Below are 18,360 nucleotides of genomic sequence, written 5' to 3'. Positions count from 1 at the left end.
ACTTTGTACTTACATCTTTTTTTTTTTTAAATGAGAACTTCCAAAATATATATATATATAAACTTTAGGTTCTCCAAGCCCATATATCTGTCCCGCCCTGGCTTTAAGTAAGCAAATAGCAAGTTGAATACAAGATAGTACAACAATGAAGAATCAATCAGTGTGCCTAATTTTATGCATCCCATTTGGGTTTTCCAATTTTTAAGATTGCTAGAGACCATCATACTTAACTTCCTTCTAAGTGTGAAATAATGTAGTCCTTGTTTATACCTTTAAGATAAACGGTATCAACAAGGATCACAATTTTAAAGATATCAAGTATGGCTGGCTATTTACTCAGATCAGAATTTTAAGATGGAATTTTCTCTTTTGAAAGAACTTATATATTATACAAGGTTCTGAATAGTTTCCAGAATCTTGTGGACTGCGGAGTGCAGAGAGATTGATGAGAAATAATCATTGGGCTCCAAAACAGTGGCACTGAAAAAATGGGGAAAATGTCCATAAAGAAATAGGAAACTTGACTCTAACTATTTTGGAGAGTTACTTGGTTTTCTTGAGAGGAGAAAAAAATCAAATATGGTCATAGTTACAACATTTTTTTTCTCCCCAAATCTCTTAAAATGTTTTTCTTTGTTTATTTTTTAAAGTTATCATTATCATTAAATCTGTCAATAATAAAAGTGTAAAGAATCAAATAGAAAAATAGGAAATGGACCTTAAGATTAGAGGAAGATAAATGAGACATAATGGCTTGGAGTGTGGGCTCTAGAGCTAAGGTGACTAGGTTCAAATTTATTTACTTCTATCAGTTTCCTAAGTAAAATGGAGACAATTAAGCTCCTAGCAGGTAGCAAGAAACCATTGAAAACAGGCTGCAGATATGTTAGCAAAACTTCGCAGAAAATAGAATATTAACACACAGTTTTATTATTAGTGATCAGTGAAGTGTAAGTTAAAATTTCTCACTTTTTTCTATCACATTGGCAAAAAAATAATTAGTTTAGCCAATAGTGTTGATAGTATCAGGATAACTTATTTATCCACATTTTTGGAGTGTCATAAATATATGTGATATTTTTTCAAAGGGCGATTTTATGGCAAATATCAAATTTTAAAATTTATTTTTTAAGATTATGTATTTATTTTGAGAGAGAGAGAGAGATGTGTGTGCACAAGTGGGGGAGGGACAGAGAGAAGGAGAGACAGAATCCCAACTAGGCTCTGCACTGTGGAGGCAGAGCCCCAGGTGGGGCTTGAACTCACAATCTGAGCCCAGATCAAGAGTCAAATACAACCAACTGAGCCACTCAGACACCCCTCAAAAATTTAAATTTAAATCAAATATAATCCTTTCATTCTAGAAACAATACTTTTTAAATATAATAATAATTCTGAATGCATAATACTAATACATTCAAAAAATTGTAACCTCTTTTGGGTATTCATGAAAATACACTGCCTATACAGACATTATATGAGGTAGGTGCAGTATCAAAATAAAGTTTATTTTATTCTGTAAGCAAAAGTTTTAGTAGTCTTTGGATAAATCATTATAAAGAGAAGAAAAAAGCATAGAAATACTATTGGCTTATATAAATTTTAGAATTGCAGAATAAGACCTTGCTAAGTTAGAACACAATTTTAGTTATTAAAGGTTTAAAAGTACTGAATTACTAAAGTGAAAACAAAAAATAGTGTTTTATTTCTGTAATTTATCAATATTCAACTTTCCATGCAGAATACTTAATTTTTCATCAAAACTTCAGTAGCCTGTATAGTATAACAGGTCTGGCTTTAGTATTTTTGGCACTGAGAATATATTGATGTCTGTGTTACTTTTATTCACTAATTTAACAACTTAGGGTCTACTAGGTGCTAGACAACAACAAAAAAAAACCCAATAATGACAAAATAGGCAATAATCTTTCCCTTATGGAACTTGTATTAGTGTTGAAAGAAAAGGGGCAGAATTAAACAAAAATGCATTAATCAGACATTTAGTGGATGAGGAGAGATATAGATGAAACTTTTAGATTTCCATGAAAACAAAACCTGAGAAAAGGATTTGTCGCTGTAGTTTAATAATAAAACAAGTAGTTTATTTGGAAAGTAATATAAGCAAGAGGATGTGTTAGGAAGTGCATGAAGTGAGAAGAGAAAAACTGAATACAGTGTACATTATTGAGATTGATCATATAAACAAAAGAGGCTTGAGCCCACAGATGCTTCCAGAAGAGCAGACAGACTCCCAGAAATGTCCATCCCAAGAGTAGAGGTTGGGACATATCTCCGTTCTCTATTGTTTGAGGAACATCCCGAAGACATACGGGGAAGGTCTAAGTGGATAGTTTCATGACAGACGATCTGAGGGAATGAATGTACTTCACAGAGCACTAAAACGTCTGTCATTATGCTTGAGACTCATTTTCTTCCCCAGCTTAGCAGGGAGCCAGCTTTAGTAAAGAGCTGACTCAGCCTAGGTTAGCTCAGTGGAGAATAAGACTGATGATTGCCCACTTAGTTATCATGTTGTGGCCATTGTTGAATTGATAAGAGCAAGTGGAGAGGTGGGAGTGAATCTTGACTGGAGTGGACCAAGAGGAAAGATGAACAAAGGGCAAAACGATGGCTGGCATTGACAACTAAAAGAGATTTTCCATACCGGGAAGGAAAAATGAGACAGTCAAAAGAGGAGTTTTTATTTTGTGTTTTTTAAAGACTCTAGCAATAAATCTACTCTTGTCTGTTGATGAGAATATCCCAGTAGAGAAGGTGAAAACTTGACATCATCGAGACCAAAGAGACAATTGCTGGGATGATGTCCTAAAACATCAACTATTACTTAAGCTGGTGACTTATCTGTTTTTGAGTGAGGAATATGGAATATGAAGATTCACCATACAGACATCACAGTCTGGTAGGAAGGGGAAGCTTAGAGGCTTACATTGCACTGATATAACACAACTCCATTTTTGCCTACTTTTCCATAGTGCCTAATGGGAAGTATGAGCTACAAAATTTCCCACAAAATACATATGGACCTTCCACTGAATAGATGGTTAGCTCTGGAGACATCTCTTTTCTCTAGACACGAGAAAGGTTAATACTCAAATTCCGCAAGTCAGTAACAACTAAGGGTAAAAGTAAATTGAAATACTTCTTTTCTGGAAGTACACACACTGACAGTTTTCTGTTTTATGATACCTTATGCTGTTTAATTAAACACACACACAAAATATTGAAAAAGTTACTGTGGCAATACATGGGTAATGCCTCTGTGCTTTTATTAGTATGTGAGCAATTAGTAGATTAAAATAACTTTATTATTAAATCAAATAAAAGAAAATCACCTTAGGAGAAAGATACTTCAGATGAATTTATTGTCATCTTTTCTAATCATCGTTATTTCAGTTTCTCTTTTACATTTTATATGATCACAGTTATAGACACAATAGCAAATGTTTTAAAAGTCGTATTTATTTTCAATCACAGCAAGGATACATGGAAATGTTCTGAACACTTTGGGCTCATTAGGTCACCAGGTAGTTACTAAAAATAGGAGTTTATTAACATCAGACAGATCTCTTTATTTACTCCACAGGATTATTTTTCTGAGTCACTATGTGACTGATACGACATTTAGTCTTAAAGTTCCAAGTTTAAGTCTTATTTCTTTTTTTTATTTTTTTTATTTTTTTTTATTTTTTATTTTTTTATTTTTTTTTATTTTTGGGACAGAGAGAGACAGAGCATGAACGGGGGAGGGGCAGAGAGAGAGGGAGACACAGAATCGGAAACAGGCTCCAGGCTCCGAGCCATCAGCCCAGAGCCTGACGCGGGGCTCGAACTCACGGACCGCGAGATCGTGACCTGGCTGAAGTCGGACGCTTAACCGACTGCGCCACCCAGGCGCCCCTCTTTTTTTTAAAAAAACATTTTAGTTCCAGTATAGTTAACATACAGCGTCATATTAGCTTCACGTGTCCAACACAGTGATTCAGCAGTTTCAGATATTACTTAGTGCTCATCAAAGAAAGTGTTCTCTTAATTCCCTTCACCTATGTTACCAGCCCCCCCCCAACCCCCGCTCAACTCCCCTTTGGTAACCCTCTGTTCTCTCATTCTCATTTCATAATGAGCTTAAAATCGAAGTGTGTTTTGAGGAGTTGATAGAAATGAGTACAGAGATTTAGACACATGGAAATGTCTAAAAGGAGGTAGAATGTAATTATATTTCCAATGACCTCTGATGTTAGAGTTTATTAATATTTTATACGGAGTTTTGATACTCACTTTATGTTTACACCTGTTTCATGTATTCTGATGCAAATTATTAAGCAATGACAATAATACAGGAAGAAAAGCATGGTAATGTTTGCATAAATCAGATAGTATTGATAAATGATGTAATTTGCAAAATTAATGCAATAATAGTTGTCACAGACTTCAATATTTTATTTTTCTTTAAGAACAAACTCTAATTTATTACTGTGCAACTATCTAACAATGCATTTTTTAGGTGTCAACAGAGATGAATCATAACTTGCATTTATAAATGCCACAGGTAACTAGATATATTATAGGATCATAAAATTTATTTCTGCTTATAAGCATCCACATGCAATAAAATCAAAATTTATTTACATAAGCTCACTATTAATAATTTCTTCTATAATGTTATGCAGTGATCTCAAAAAATCATATAGAATGCAATTGAGATGTATTTTTCATAAAGAACAGAATATTTTGCACTTGATTTTAATTTAATATGGCAATCCTTATCTAATTGTACTTTTAAATGACATTAATTTGCATATTGCTTTAGGTTTTATTTTAAGTCATTGTCTCAATTGTTAACTGATGAACTTTACTTGATTCCTCTGTAATGAGTTCAAGAATAAATGTGTATTTTTCCTGGTAGAAACAGTTGGCTGAAAAACGGTATAGCCAAGGCTTAATAAAATGGGAACAAATAAATATAATATGGCAATATCTAAGTGAATACATTTAGGGATAAAATGAATACATTAGAGTTTCTATATAATACATGAAATATCATGGAAAAAAACATTGTTTTAGGAAATATGCTAATTTAACCAAAAATACTGTAGAATTTGAGGGAGTGGGAGAAAAATATTAAACTGGGCACTGTGTCTTTTCTGAGACTTAGAAGAAACAGCGTGCTTTGTGAAAAGCACAATAATTCTGAGGGTCAAATATTAAATAATAATACCTTGAGATGTTTAGATATCTAAAATTACTATTCTTTTTTCTTGTATTCCAGTTTTTGGCCATCAAGGAAATCCACTAACCCTAATTAACTATCTTATGTATCATGATCCCCAAAATGTTTTTTGTTTGGGAGTAGGTCACAGATGGTTAGTTTTTCTGAGCCTGAAAAGACTGTGTATGGCACACCTATTTACAAAATTACCCAAAGCTCTAAGTTGATACTTCTTAGGGAGCACAGAATAATGGAAATTGTAGCTATTTAAGGTAATGACTAATAGATCATGGTGCCACTATGGTTAGATAGAGTGTTAATCAATTAGAATATTGCTCAATTTCCATAATAATAATAATACAATTCATGCTGGCAAAGAGAAGCTGGTATCAGTTGTTGCTGTTCTTTACCCATTTTCCAGATACAAGTAAGTTCATAGACCCAGACACTATTGTTTAGAATGTGTTTCTCCCGAAGTTCCTATAATTCTGCTGCATGTATACATAGTAAATAATCATTTAAAATTTCCAAAAAAGAATCTACAAACACTTGCTAGAAAAATTATGCAATAAGCCAGATTTTTTCATATCTCTTAGATAACAGTTTTCAATTGACAGTAATAAAGACTCAAAGCAGCCTTATAGTCTTTGAATTAAGTAGGAGCTTATGTCTACCAGGTGATAAATGGAAAACTGATCCAACGCTATTTCACAGCCACTATTCCGTGAATAATCTGTGAATGTTCTAATATTCTGTGAATATTTCTCTGGTTTAAAAACATAAGATCTGGGGTGCCTGGGTGGCTCCGTGGGTTAAGCGTCGGACTTCGGCTCAGGTCATGATCTCGCGGTCCGTGAGTTCGAGCCCCGTTTCGGGCACTGTGCTGACCACTCAGAGCCTGGAGCCTGTTTCGGGTTCTGTGTCTCCCTCTCTTTCTGCCCCTCCCCTGTTCATGCTCTGTCTCTATCTGTCTCAAAAATAAATAAACGTTAAAAAAATTTAAAAAAAAACATAAGATCTGGATACATATACTTAAACGTTGGTGTAACCCTCACCTGTGGAGTGAGGATTAGTTCCCTATTCTGGGAAGTAACAACCATTATGATAGAAGAGATTAAATGGAAACTTCTACAACCTTCCTTCATTTAAGTCAAGGTAGTAAACCACAAGAAATAACAGATTTTCCAAAAATTGCAGACATTGACTCCATTGACAAAAGCTTGAAGAATGTAGTTATGGTGGGGGCACCTGGGTGGCTCAGTCAGTCAAGCATCCACCTTCAGCTCAGGTCATGATCTCGTGGCTCATGAGTTTGAGCCCCATGTTGGGCTCTGTGCCGACAGCTCCCAGTCTGGAGCCTACTTCAGCTTCTGTCTCTCTCTGTCTAACCCTCCCCCTCTCACGCTCTGTCTCTCTCTGTCTCTCAAAAAATGAATAAATGTTAAAAAATTTTTCAAAAAAAGAATGCAGTTATGGTAGAGCCCATCATATCAACTAACTTAGATGATACTGATAAAATTCAGATGGGTTATGGCAGATGACTATAAAGTATTGCGTGCCTAGTCAGGTTATATAGCTCCACCACAGCTAATGTGACCAGTTACTGCAAGAGATAAGCAAAACTTCTATCACTTGATCTACATGTCTTGATTTGGCAAATGTTTTCCTTGATTCCAATAGGAAGAGAGAATCAAAACCAGTTAAACTATAATTGGAAAGCAGAGCTCCAATTTATGAGAGTGTTTCAGGGCTCTTTCAACTTGCCTTTGTCACAGTGGAGTCATAGAGATCTTGATCATCTTAATATTCACCAGAACATCACATCAGTCCATTATATTAATGATATTAGGTAATTGAATTCCATGAGCAGAAAGTATAAAATATGCTGGATGCTCTATTAGGAAATAATTACCATCTACCATCATAATTACTATCTATGGTAAATGGTAATTGAAGATTTAAGAACCTGCTACATTGGTGAATGTTTTAGGAGCTAAGTGGCTGCATCATGCCAGGATCTTCCCTCTGAAATAAGGGACAAGTTGCTACACTTCACGTCTCCATCAACATAATAAGGCATAATGGGCTTCTTTGGACTTTGTAAGCAGCATACATAATACCTGAAAATTCTGCTCTGACTTAATAGGCAAGTGAGGCTGTCTGTTGAAATATGATGCAGGGCAAGAAAGAGTTATACAACGGGTCTAGTTTGTAAGTTTATCTTTGGCATATGCGAAGGTGCTAAAAGTGGCTGGGGTAGAAAAGTTCTTGGTAGACACCAGTAGGTGAGTTGCAAAGTGTACCTGTAAAGTTTTGGAGACATATTATTTTCCATTTGCAAATGAGATCTTATTATATTACTTGGATCCAGAAAATGTCTGTTGCTAACTTTAGGGACAAATGGACATTCTTAACATGTTTTAGGGTTGGTGGGTATAGCAAAAATCCATAGTATATTGGAAAACGTATATCAAACAGATCCAGAAGGCATAAATGAACACATTAAGAGAAGTGCAGATTTCTATGTTCTCTATCTATGTTGCACTGATAATGTTCCAATTCAGCCTTATGATCTTTTTTAGTTTTAAATATTTTTATTTTAAAAATGTTTACTTACTTATTTTGAGAAAGGTGAGAAAGGGAGGGGGGGTGGGAGAGAGAGAGAGAGAGAGAGACAGACAGACAGAGAGAGAGCAGAGGATGGGCAGGGAGAAAGAATCCCAATCAGCCTTCAAAATTTCAGCACAGAGCCCATCGGTGAGATCATGGCCTGGGCTGAAAACAAGAGTCAGATGCTTAACTGATTGAGCCACTGAGGTGCTCCAAGCCTTATGATCTAATGTGGGGTTTCTTTTGAGTAAATGATAGAGAGGAAAAGGACTCAAAACTAGTTCATATATATGTTACTGTACTATTGGTGATAGCCAGAAATAGTCAGCTACCCCTGACCTAACCCTCATTCTGACTCTTTAAATATAAAACATAAAAAAGTTTGAAATACCACCCCCCCCCCATATCCTGAAGATCAGTGTTGAAGGAAAATCTTTCATTAGTCAGTGCCACAAGCAATAATCAAGGTCACCCAAACAATGAGGCCAAGACTATAGTGAAAAACACCAGAATGGAGGTGTCTCATACTCTAAATCTTTTATCACCCAATTTAGATATAAAGTCAATGATGACCTATTAAGATCTGATGAGATGTCAGGCAGTATAATCCAAATTATTATGAAGATAATTTGAAATAAAGCTTTGCATCTTCTATTAAAAGTGATGTGGGTGCCTTGGTGGCTCAGTTGGTTAAGCTACAAACCCTTGATCTCAACTCAGGTCATGATCTTGGGGTTTGTGGGATTGAGCCCCACCATGGGGCTCCATGCTGATAGCATGGATTCCATTTGGGATTCTCTCTCCCTCTTTCTCTGCCCCTCTTCCACGCTCTCTCTCAATATAAATAAATACATTTTACAAAATGATGAACATTACCTTGAACTATTAGATAATAATATCTAATCATGATATCATGATTAATAAGATATTTATATCAGTAAATAAGCAAAATATAGAGGTAAACCCTAAAATTTTAATCGTATTTAAAGCCATTTGATAGTATTGTTTTATTACCTTATAAAAACTGCTTATAAAATATTTTATGCTGCTTTTGAGTTTTTAAGAGTTAAATATAGAGTGGAAGATTGGAATTTTATGGTATTTGTCAATGATTTTTAATAATGAAATACGTGAACTACTTTTTTCATGTCCTTCTAAAGGAAAGACATGCTTGAGAAAGTGTATGTTAAATTAAAAAGCACGTTTTTGATGAAAACTGGATTATATGGAGAAACTAAAGATGTGAAATCATTGATAGTGTTTCTGCTTTAACTGGAATTCAGAAAAAGAAAGAATATAAAATCAAATGAAGAATAAAATATTCTAAGATTTCAGCTAGAACCACCAGTGAAATGCATTTATCACACCATTTATAGGCAAGCTGTTGCAAAATCACACACATATATGGTTAATGTAATTATCAGAGAGTAAAATGAGTATTATAATTTGTGAAGCTTATCTCAATTAAATTTACCAATATTTATAAGATACCTTTCCAGCGATTTTAGATATTAAAATCAGGTATTAGAATAAATTTAATATAAATACATATTTTTGAAATTAATAAAGCTTCAATTACATTCTTTTCATAACTGATAACTATTAACATTATTTTGTTGAAGACGAAATGTTATCTTTAATAAAGAGATTGATCAATTTATAACTTGTATTTTCTCACATATTGTAATATTTCTATTTTTTATATTTTATTTTATAGGTATTAAATCATTGAAATATGTCTATAATATTTGTGTATAAGTATACACATAGAAGAGTATACAGAAGGAAAGTGTCATTATAGAAATTTGAAAAATCCTACTTTTCCATTGTAGGGTAACTTTGATTTATACCGTCAAATAATGCTAAAAATAACTGCCTCTAATACAGGGCATTTGCACAGTGCCAAAGAATCTAGAATAAATATCTTCATCAGATTATTTTTATATTTTTATATGCACAATAATTATCTCTTTCCCTCTCCATAATGTTTGGCACTATGCATATTGATCTTAAGAATAATGAGGTATCATAGATATCATATCATATATTTTGATATTTAATTTTTCAAATGTAATTGATGTATAAAATTATATTAGTTTCAGGCATACGACATACTGATTCAATATTTGTATACATTGTAAAGTGATCATTATTTTAAGTGTAGTTACCATCCTCACACAGAGTTACAAACAAAAATATTTTTCTTGTAATGAGAACTTTGAAGAAAAATCTTTTCAACAACTTTCAAATATGCCATATGATATTATTAGCTATAATCATCATGCTATATATTACATTCCTATGGCTTATTTATTTTACAACTGGAAGTATATATCTCTTGATCCCCTTTTCCCATTTCACCCACCTTAGCTTTGGGCTTATATACAGTCTTTGTTATGCTGAGGTACTAAACCTAATTCGTTGAGGTTTTTATCAATAAATGGATGTTGAATATTGTAATATACTTTTTCTGCATCTATTGAAATGATCATATGATTTTTGTCCTTTATTTTGTTAAGTAGTGCATCACATTGATTGATTTGTGGTCATTAAACTACGCTTGCATCCCTGGATTAAACCCCACTTAATCATAATGTATGATCCTTTGAATGTATTGCTAAATTCGATTTGCTAATATTTTATTGATCATTTTTTTCCATCTATGTTAATCAGGGATATTGGCCTGTTATTCTTTTTTTTGAATTTTTTAATGTTTATTTATTTTTGAGAGACAGAGCACAAGTGGGGGAGGGACAGAGAGACAGAGGGAGATACAGAATACGTAGCAGCCTCCAAACTCTGAGCTGTCAGCGGAGGGCCTAATGTGTTTAAACTTATGAACTGTGAGATCATGACCTGAGCCTGAAACTTAACAGACTGAGCCACCCAGATGCTCCAATTCTCTTTCTTTTTTGTGGTTTCCTTGTTTAGTTTTGGTATCAAGGTAATGCTGCCCTAATAAAATAAACTTGGAAAGATTCCTTCCTTTTCAATTTTTTTGGAAGAGAGTGAGAAGGATAGATATTAAATTTTCTTTGAGTAATTGTTGTAATTCATCAGTGAAGCTGTCTGGCTGTGGACTTTTGTTTATTCACAGATTTTTGCTTACTGATTCTATCTACTTATAAGTAATCAGTCTATTGAGACTTTCTATTTCTTCATTATTCAGTCTTGAAAGATTGTATGTTTCTAGGAATTTATCCATTTCTTTATGGTTGCCCATCTGTTAGTGGTATCCTATTGTAAAGTATTCATAAACGCAACAGTTCAGCTATATTATCAGGTTGAGGTTTTTAGACATTGCTCTTATTCATAGTGTTATTTAGAAAGATGTAATGGACACTTATGTATTTCACATGGCCTCACTAAAGAATAGAATTGTGGAAGCACCTGAGTGGCTCAGTCGGTTGAGTGACTGACTTCAGCTCATGTCATGATCTCACAGCTCCTGGGTTCGCGCCCCGCATCAGGCTCTGCTGACAGCTCGGAGCCTGGAGCCTGCTTCAGGTTCTGTGTCTCCCTCTCTCTCTGCCCCTTCTCCACTCGAGCACTATCTCTCTCTCTCTCTCTCTCTCTCTCTCTCTCTCTCTTTCAATATAAATAAACATTAAAAATTTTTTAAAAATGGGATTGTGAAGTGTAGAGACAGGACAGGGAAAACATGATATAGTAGCAACAAAGATAATCAGTGCTCTGGAAACTCAAAACCAATAGAGAGAACATTAGCCAATGATACAAAGTCAGACAAAGTGCCAAGTTAGCTAAGCCATTTCTAGGATCTGTCACATTTTCCTATTTCTAGTTGAGTTTTCCTAAGCAGACTCCAAATCTTTGGTTTTTAGTTCATTCTAGTGTCTCTTAGCCATTCAGGATCCCCTCTGGTGTATTCTGCCTATATTTAGTCCATACATTGTCATCTCACAAATCAAAATGATTTTTTCTGGTCTTCAGTCTTACTCTTCAGACTTACTGTTGGAGTAATGCTTTCCCTTAGTAAGCTGAGTTTTAACTGGGTACATTCTATGGTGAATATGGTGCTTCTGTCCTCACTCAAGCATCAACTGGACAACATCAAGACATGAAAAAAAAATCCAATAGTCCCTAACTCCTACTATATACTCTTCTCTTCAATAAAGTTCACCTTCATAGTGCTTTAAGTAAATGGAGTCTGTGACTCTTTGGAGTTCATAGATATATAGCTATTAGATGGGAACTTTGGCACAACTGCCCTAGAGGCTTTTTGGATCTGCTCATGCTTAGAATTACAACTTTACATGAGTTGCATCAACCTCAGATGCAATGTCCAGCACGTAAGCAATGCAGCATTCCCAGACCTGCTGTTTGGAAAGGGGCTTTAATTATACCCCCATTGATTTGAGATTATTTAAGTATGCTTTTCATACACTCGTTATAGATCGCTATCACTTTGAAAAGGGAAAATCATACTGATCACATATTAGTAAGTTTGAGCTTCTCAGAAGAAATCGTCCATATAACTGAAGATATAACTGAAGATAATAATATCTTAATTGTATAGATTTCTTCTATATCTTAATTTCTTCTATATCTTAATATCTATATTTCTTCTATATCTTAAATGTATAGATTTAAGGAGTGAAGACCTCAAAATCTCTGTATTTAGCTTAGATTAAGCAACAAATAATCAATAATTATATGCAAATGAATATTTTATTCAATATAACCAACCTGCATAACATTTTCAGTGCAAATCAGCAAATACTATAGAATTAAAAACCCTTAAGATACCTAGTGGCCAGAACATTTCTTGCAAGCGCAATGTCTCAAGGAAGTACATTTAGCCTGGTTACACCAGCAATTGTCATTGTACAAACTCCTAAAAAAAATCTATCCAATCACACTACACTTAATTTCACTTAATTTTAATCACAGTGTACTTGCATAGACTGGTTTCTTTTAAACACTGATTTATTTTCTAAATGGAGAGTCATGGTTGTTATTTAAGATCTAATGTTCCCCACTGGTCACATTTGGGAGGCTTTCCAACAGCAGGGCACAATTGTTATTTAAGATATAACGTGCCTAACCAGTCCCATTTGGGAGCTTTTTCTGGCTGTACTGAGGCTCTTGCCTGCCTGGCAAATAATGAACCAGTGCCAGAAAAATTGCATGAATTCCTTAATGTATCTGTGTATTCTTCCAGAATTTAGCTAAGCTCTTGTTTTCTTCTTGTTATAATTAAAATGCTGAGTGAAGGGGACAATGTTTTTATAGAACTATATATTTTTTTATTTTTGGTGCAGCAAGCCTACTTTGGCTATTTATTTTGGGCATACTTGAAAAATTAATAGAATTCTGAATAGCAAAATCAAGCAAGTCATAAGGCACAGATTAACTGGGTAAAGTGGTACTTGAGCTCTAGGCTTGCCTTATGAATGAAAAATTGACAAGCACAGCCTCCAGAGTAATAGTTGTATTCCTAATGCTCTGAGTGGATGATATTCATCTGGACAAGTGCAAAGCACCAACATCTATCATTATACTTTATCTGTTTTAATAAAGTCACCCCTTTGTAGCTAAGGATACAGAGAAATTATTTTTGCCACTCTCCCAATAGTCATTAAATCATGCTGTAGACTCTGGTATAGCATTAAGATAAAAATATAGGAGAAGATATTTATTCTATTTGTTTTTTTAAATGTGAGTGATAATTTTATACAATAAAATGCATAGATCTTAGGTATTCAACTTGATGAGCTTGGGCAATTTTATAAATCCATGTAATTACCACTCAATAGAGATATAAATCATTTCCATCACCTAGAAATGTCCCTTGTACTCCGTTCTAGTCAATTCTCACCCACCTCAAACCCTAACTCTAAGAGGTAACCACTTTATGATTTCTGCCACATGTATTAATTGAATTGCCATTGTTCTTAGAATTTACAAATGCCATTGGAAATGATGCATTATTTTCAGTCTCACTTCTTTCATTCAATATAATAATTTTGAGATCAATCCATGTTGCTGCCATAAATCAGAAGTTCATTCTTTGATATTTTGATATTATTTTGATATTATATTATTGATATTATTATTATATGAATATACTAAAACGTGTATTTATACAATATCCTCTTGATAGCTTTTTTCTTTTTCTTTTTGTACTATTTTTAATAAGGCTACCATAAGCATTTCTGTAGGCAGAAATGTTTCCTTTCTCTTGGGAAAATATTTAAAATGAGATTGCTGAAAAAATTGGCCAGATGCATGTTTAAGTTTTATTTTTAATGTTTATTTAGATTTGAGAGAGATAGAGCATGAGCTGGGGAGGTGCAGACAGAGAGGAGGACAGAGGATCTGAAGCAGGCTCTGTGCTGACAGCAGAGAGCCTGATGTGGGGCTCAAATTCACAGACTGACAGATCGTGACCTGAGCCAAAGTTAGGAGCTCAAATGACTGAGCCACCCAGACACCCCTTTATGTTTACCTTTTTAAGAAATCACCAAAAAGTTATCCAAGATGGTATTGTTATTTTCACAATCACTATATAAATATCCAAGTTGCTTCAAATTTTTGCCAACATTTGGTAATGTCAGGATTTTTTATTTTTAACCATTGTAGAGTTTGTGAAATGGTATCTTACTCTTATTTTTCATTTTTACCAATGATTACTGTTATTGAACATATTTTTATGTGATTTTGTCCATTTGTGTACCTATTTTCATGAATGTATGAAGTTTTTTAACCCTTTGGAAAATAAGTGTAATAGGAAAAATAATTTCAACATAGTTTAATTGAATGTGCATACACATATTTTAACAGGATGGGAAAATTGATAATTTGATAGTCTCTGTTGATACTTTACAAGTATATATATGTGCAACATTTGAAAGGTAGAATTTTATAACTTATGTAGAATCCCAAGGTGGAAAAATCCTGAGATTTGATTAAAAAGCTAGTACCAATGAGCCTGAGATGTTTCATCAATAAACCATTTTTGGTTTATTTGTCAAAAGGTCCATTCGAATGTTTCTAGGCTATCAGAACCTATTTTCAGAATAATCTAAGTTATCTAAATAATGTGTTTTCAGGCTAAGATGCAAAACAGTTTAAAAATGTAAAGAAATCAGGCTACTTGAACTGTACATAACTGATGAGTAAAAATCAATCAGAAGATGGACTTGAGCCATAATTAGCCAGTCATTGTAAAAACTGCTTTTGTAAAAGAAAGAGTCTAAACCTGTGATGTTTCATACCTAGATAAAAGGTGGCTCTAAAATTTTAGCTATTACTATATTTCACTTAGTTTCTGATACAGCATAATTTCCACTGATATGTGCACTTAGAAGTCAAGAAAGAATATGAGTTCAAGAAGAATTATTTAATTTTTTTTTCAACGTTTTTTTATTTATTTTTGGGACAGAGAGAGACAGAGCATGAACAGGGGAGGGGCAGAGAGAGAGGGAGACACAGAATCGGAAACAGGCTCCAGGCTCCGAGCCGTCAGCCCAGAGCCCGACGCGGGGCTCGAACTCACGGACCGCGAGATCGTGACCTGGCTGAAGTCGGACGCTTAACCGACTGCGCCACCCAGGCGCCCCAAGAAGAATTATTTAAAGTCTTGGGTCAAGTTGTATGAAATGAGCCCTACTTGGCTTGTGCAAGCTTTGCATCAGCTGCCACCATGTGCATATGGCATGCTATCTGCTACTTCTACTTCAACTGCATGATGCTTTCAGGTATCATGGTAGAGTTCTTTCACTGGCGTCTGGTTTCTATTCATAAAGTCCGTTATAAGTTAAGTTACTACTAGGAATTTGTTATAAAATTTGTCACAATACCATCATGAGATAGTAGTATTGTGAAACCTTTCCATAGTGCAGGTGTTTGTTGGAACATTAGGCTGGAGGAAATCAGAGAAGTCTGAAACTTCTCATTTCTAAGAACAGCAGATGGGAGCACCTACCCTCTTGTCTTCTCTATATAAGTGTATTGTTAAGAATATATTTATTTATGATTCTAATACACCTATAATGAGTGAACTTTTAGTTCCATTCAGTTTTACAGACTCAGACTTTTAGATTAGTTTTCCAGTTTTTAAATAATTTCTTTAATTCCTGTAGTCAAAAACCCTGATCTACGCTTGGGGTTGCTTTATAACTCAGAGGAGACACCATGTAACCATTTTGATAGAGACACATTCTCCTCCAGAATTCAAAGGTGATAATCATAATTCCAAAGTAGGAATTGTCTTCAGGAAGTTGGTTGTCAATCCATTTCAGAACCCCAAGCTCCCCTTGGTCTTTCACTATAGTAGTGATCCTGATAAAGAACTCCACTCCTCCTACTGGACATCTATCTCCACCCATGAAAGGGAGACAGGGGATCTGAGTCTGCATTTTTTTTCTCACTCTGTGTCAGAGGTAGTGATGAGGGTCTGTTCTCCTCTAGCAGCCAGACAGCCACTAAGAAAGTCCTGGAGATGAGAGAACTCATCTCAAGGTCCATTCCCAATTTTTTCCAGGTAAACTAAACGACACCCCATGAAGAATGGTAGGACATCTAAAACACTGAGTGATGATTCTTGATAAAGTTCTGGGAATCCTTCCTGCTGGTAAATAGTTCAAAACCATAGAAGATCTGACTGTAAATGATTTCTGACAATTTCTGCATAATCAATCAGGTTTTGATCAGATATGTATATGATATCATGCAGGAGAGACTGCTGGGCATTATGGAGCTTCACTGAGAAAAGTATCCCCAGGTCATCCATGAGCAGCATAAATAACTTGCAAGGTTCTGAAGGGAAAGTGGTGCCAGCACCACACACACCATTCTCCTTCACAAGGCTTGGAGCCAATGGGCAGCCACACTTATGGCCCACTGCCCCTGTGTGCTTTTATCAGAATGCTCTGACAAAGTGTAGGTGCACAGTGAGACTGAGACAGAATGCCTTAGCCAGCCCAGTTTCCAGCCACCACTGGCTGCCAGTTGCCCAGTAGTCCTGTTAACCTTGTACCATGGTCCTTTGTTTGTCACCCTTGGCCGTGTTGGCCCATACTCAGGAGACCCAAAACACCAGCCTGAGCTCTCAGGCAGTTGGAAAATGGGCAGGTCAAGCAGAATTTGTTGACGTGTTATTCAAAAATTATTAAAATTTTGTATTGCTGATATGAAGAAGTTATTTATGCATTCAGGAACTCCTTCATCAAATATTCATCAGATGTGAAACATTTTGTCTCATTCATCGGCTGGCCGATCGATTTGCCAAAGTGGCATCAGCAGATATTTTAGTTTTGATGCTTTCTAGTTTTCAACTTTTTTCTTTAATTGATAGTGCTTTTGTGAAGCTAGGAAATCTACCTCAAGGTTAAAGCATGTTTGGCTATGTTATATTGTAGAAGCTCTATAGTGTTAGCTTTATTTAAGTTCATGATACACCATGAATTTTTGCCTTTGAAGTAAGTTAGAGTGTGAGATTCTTTTTCTTTTCTATACAAATATCCAGGTGTTCCAGACCTATTTCTTAAAAAGGTGCTCCTTTTACTATTGAATTGCCTTAACAACTTTTATAAAAATCATGTATGTCTATTTCTGTATTCCATATTTCATTTCAGTGATATATTTCCTTTCCTTCCCCAAATTTACAATGTCTCTATTACTCTAGCTTTCTGCCTTGTATTGAAATCAACTTGTTAACTCTGTTAACTTTGCTTAAATTGAAGACTCTTGACTAGTTTTGGATTATTTGAACTTTTGGATAACTTTCTAAATCAATGTCAATTTCTGCAAAGAAGATTTCTGAGTTTCGAATGATATTGTTTTGAATGATTTGGGGAGAAAACTGGCAATATTGAGTTTTCCAAACCATAATCATTGTATACCTGCCCATTCTCTTAATTTTTACCTCAGTGAATTTCCTAATATTTGCATTATTAGTGAATGTGGTTACAAGGACACATACTTCTTTTATTCCATATCTTACAAGAAAAACAGTCAATATTATATAATAAAGCATAATGTTATATTAGTGAGGGCATAAAGTCCACCTTGGCCTAAAAGGAGGAAGTCTAGGACAATCCTGTCATTCATAAGAATCCTAGACGGATAATGTCTCTCTCCATGTCAAAGTTTACCCAGATTTGATTGCAACCCATTATAAAAGAAAGTGAGAGAGAGAGAGAAAAAATAAGTGCCATATTTTCCACTGGAAGAAACTCAGACACATTTTCTGTGTTAAACTTGAACCATCACAATAGCGGCACCACGAATAGTGCCCTATCTACAGTGAAGTCCTGGTGGGTAGAGCCGTCTGCTAGGCACTGAATATAGGTCCTCATCAAAGAGAAGACATGCTGTCTTCATTCTCAGTATTTCTAGTTTAAGTTGTATACATATGTGGGGCTGAATTAGATACCTGAAGTGGTTCAGCAAAGCATATTCAGAAACTGTAAGTTTCTTCTCAAAACTGAATGTGTCTTAATTCCTAGTAATCTATCAATCTATCAACCTGTCATCTATAAAGCAAGAAGCACTAGTCC

Source organism: Panthera uncia, chromosome F2, assembly GCF_023721935.1.
Source record: "Panthera uncia isolate 11264 chromosome F2, Puncia_PCG_1.0, whole genome shotgun sequence".
NCBI classification, from domain to species: domain Eukaryota; kingdom Metazoa; phylum Chordata; class Mammalia; order Carnivora; family Felidae; genus Panthera; species Panthera uncia.
Note: the sequence above shows the minus strand (reverse complement) of the source record.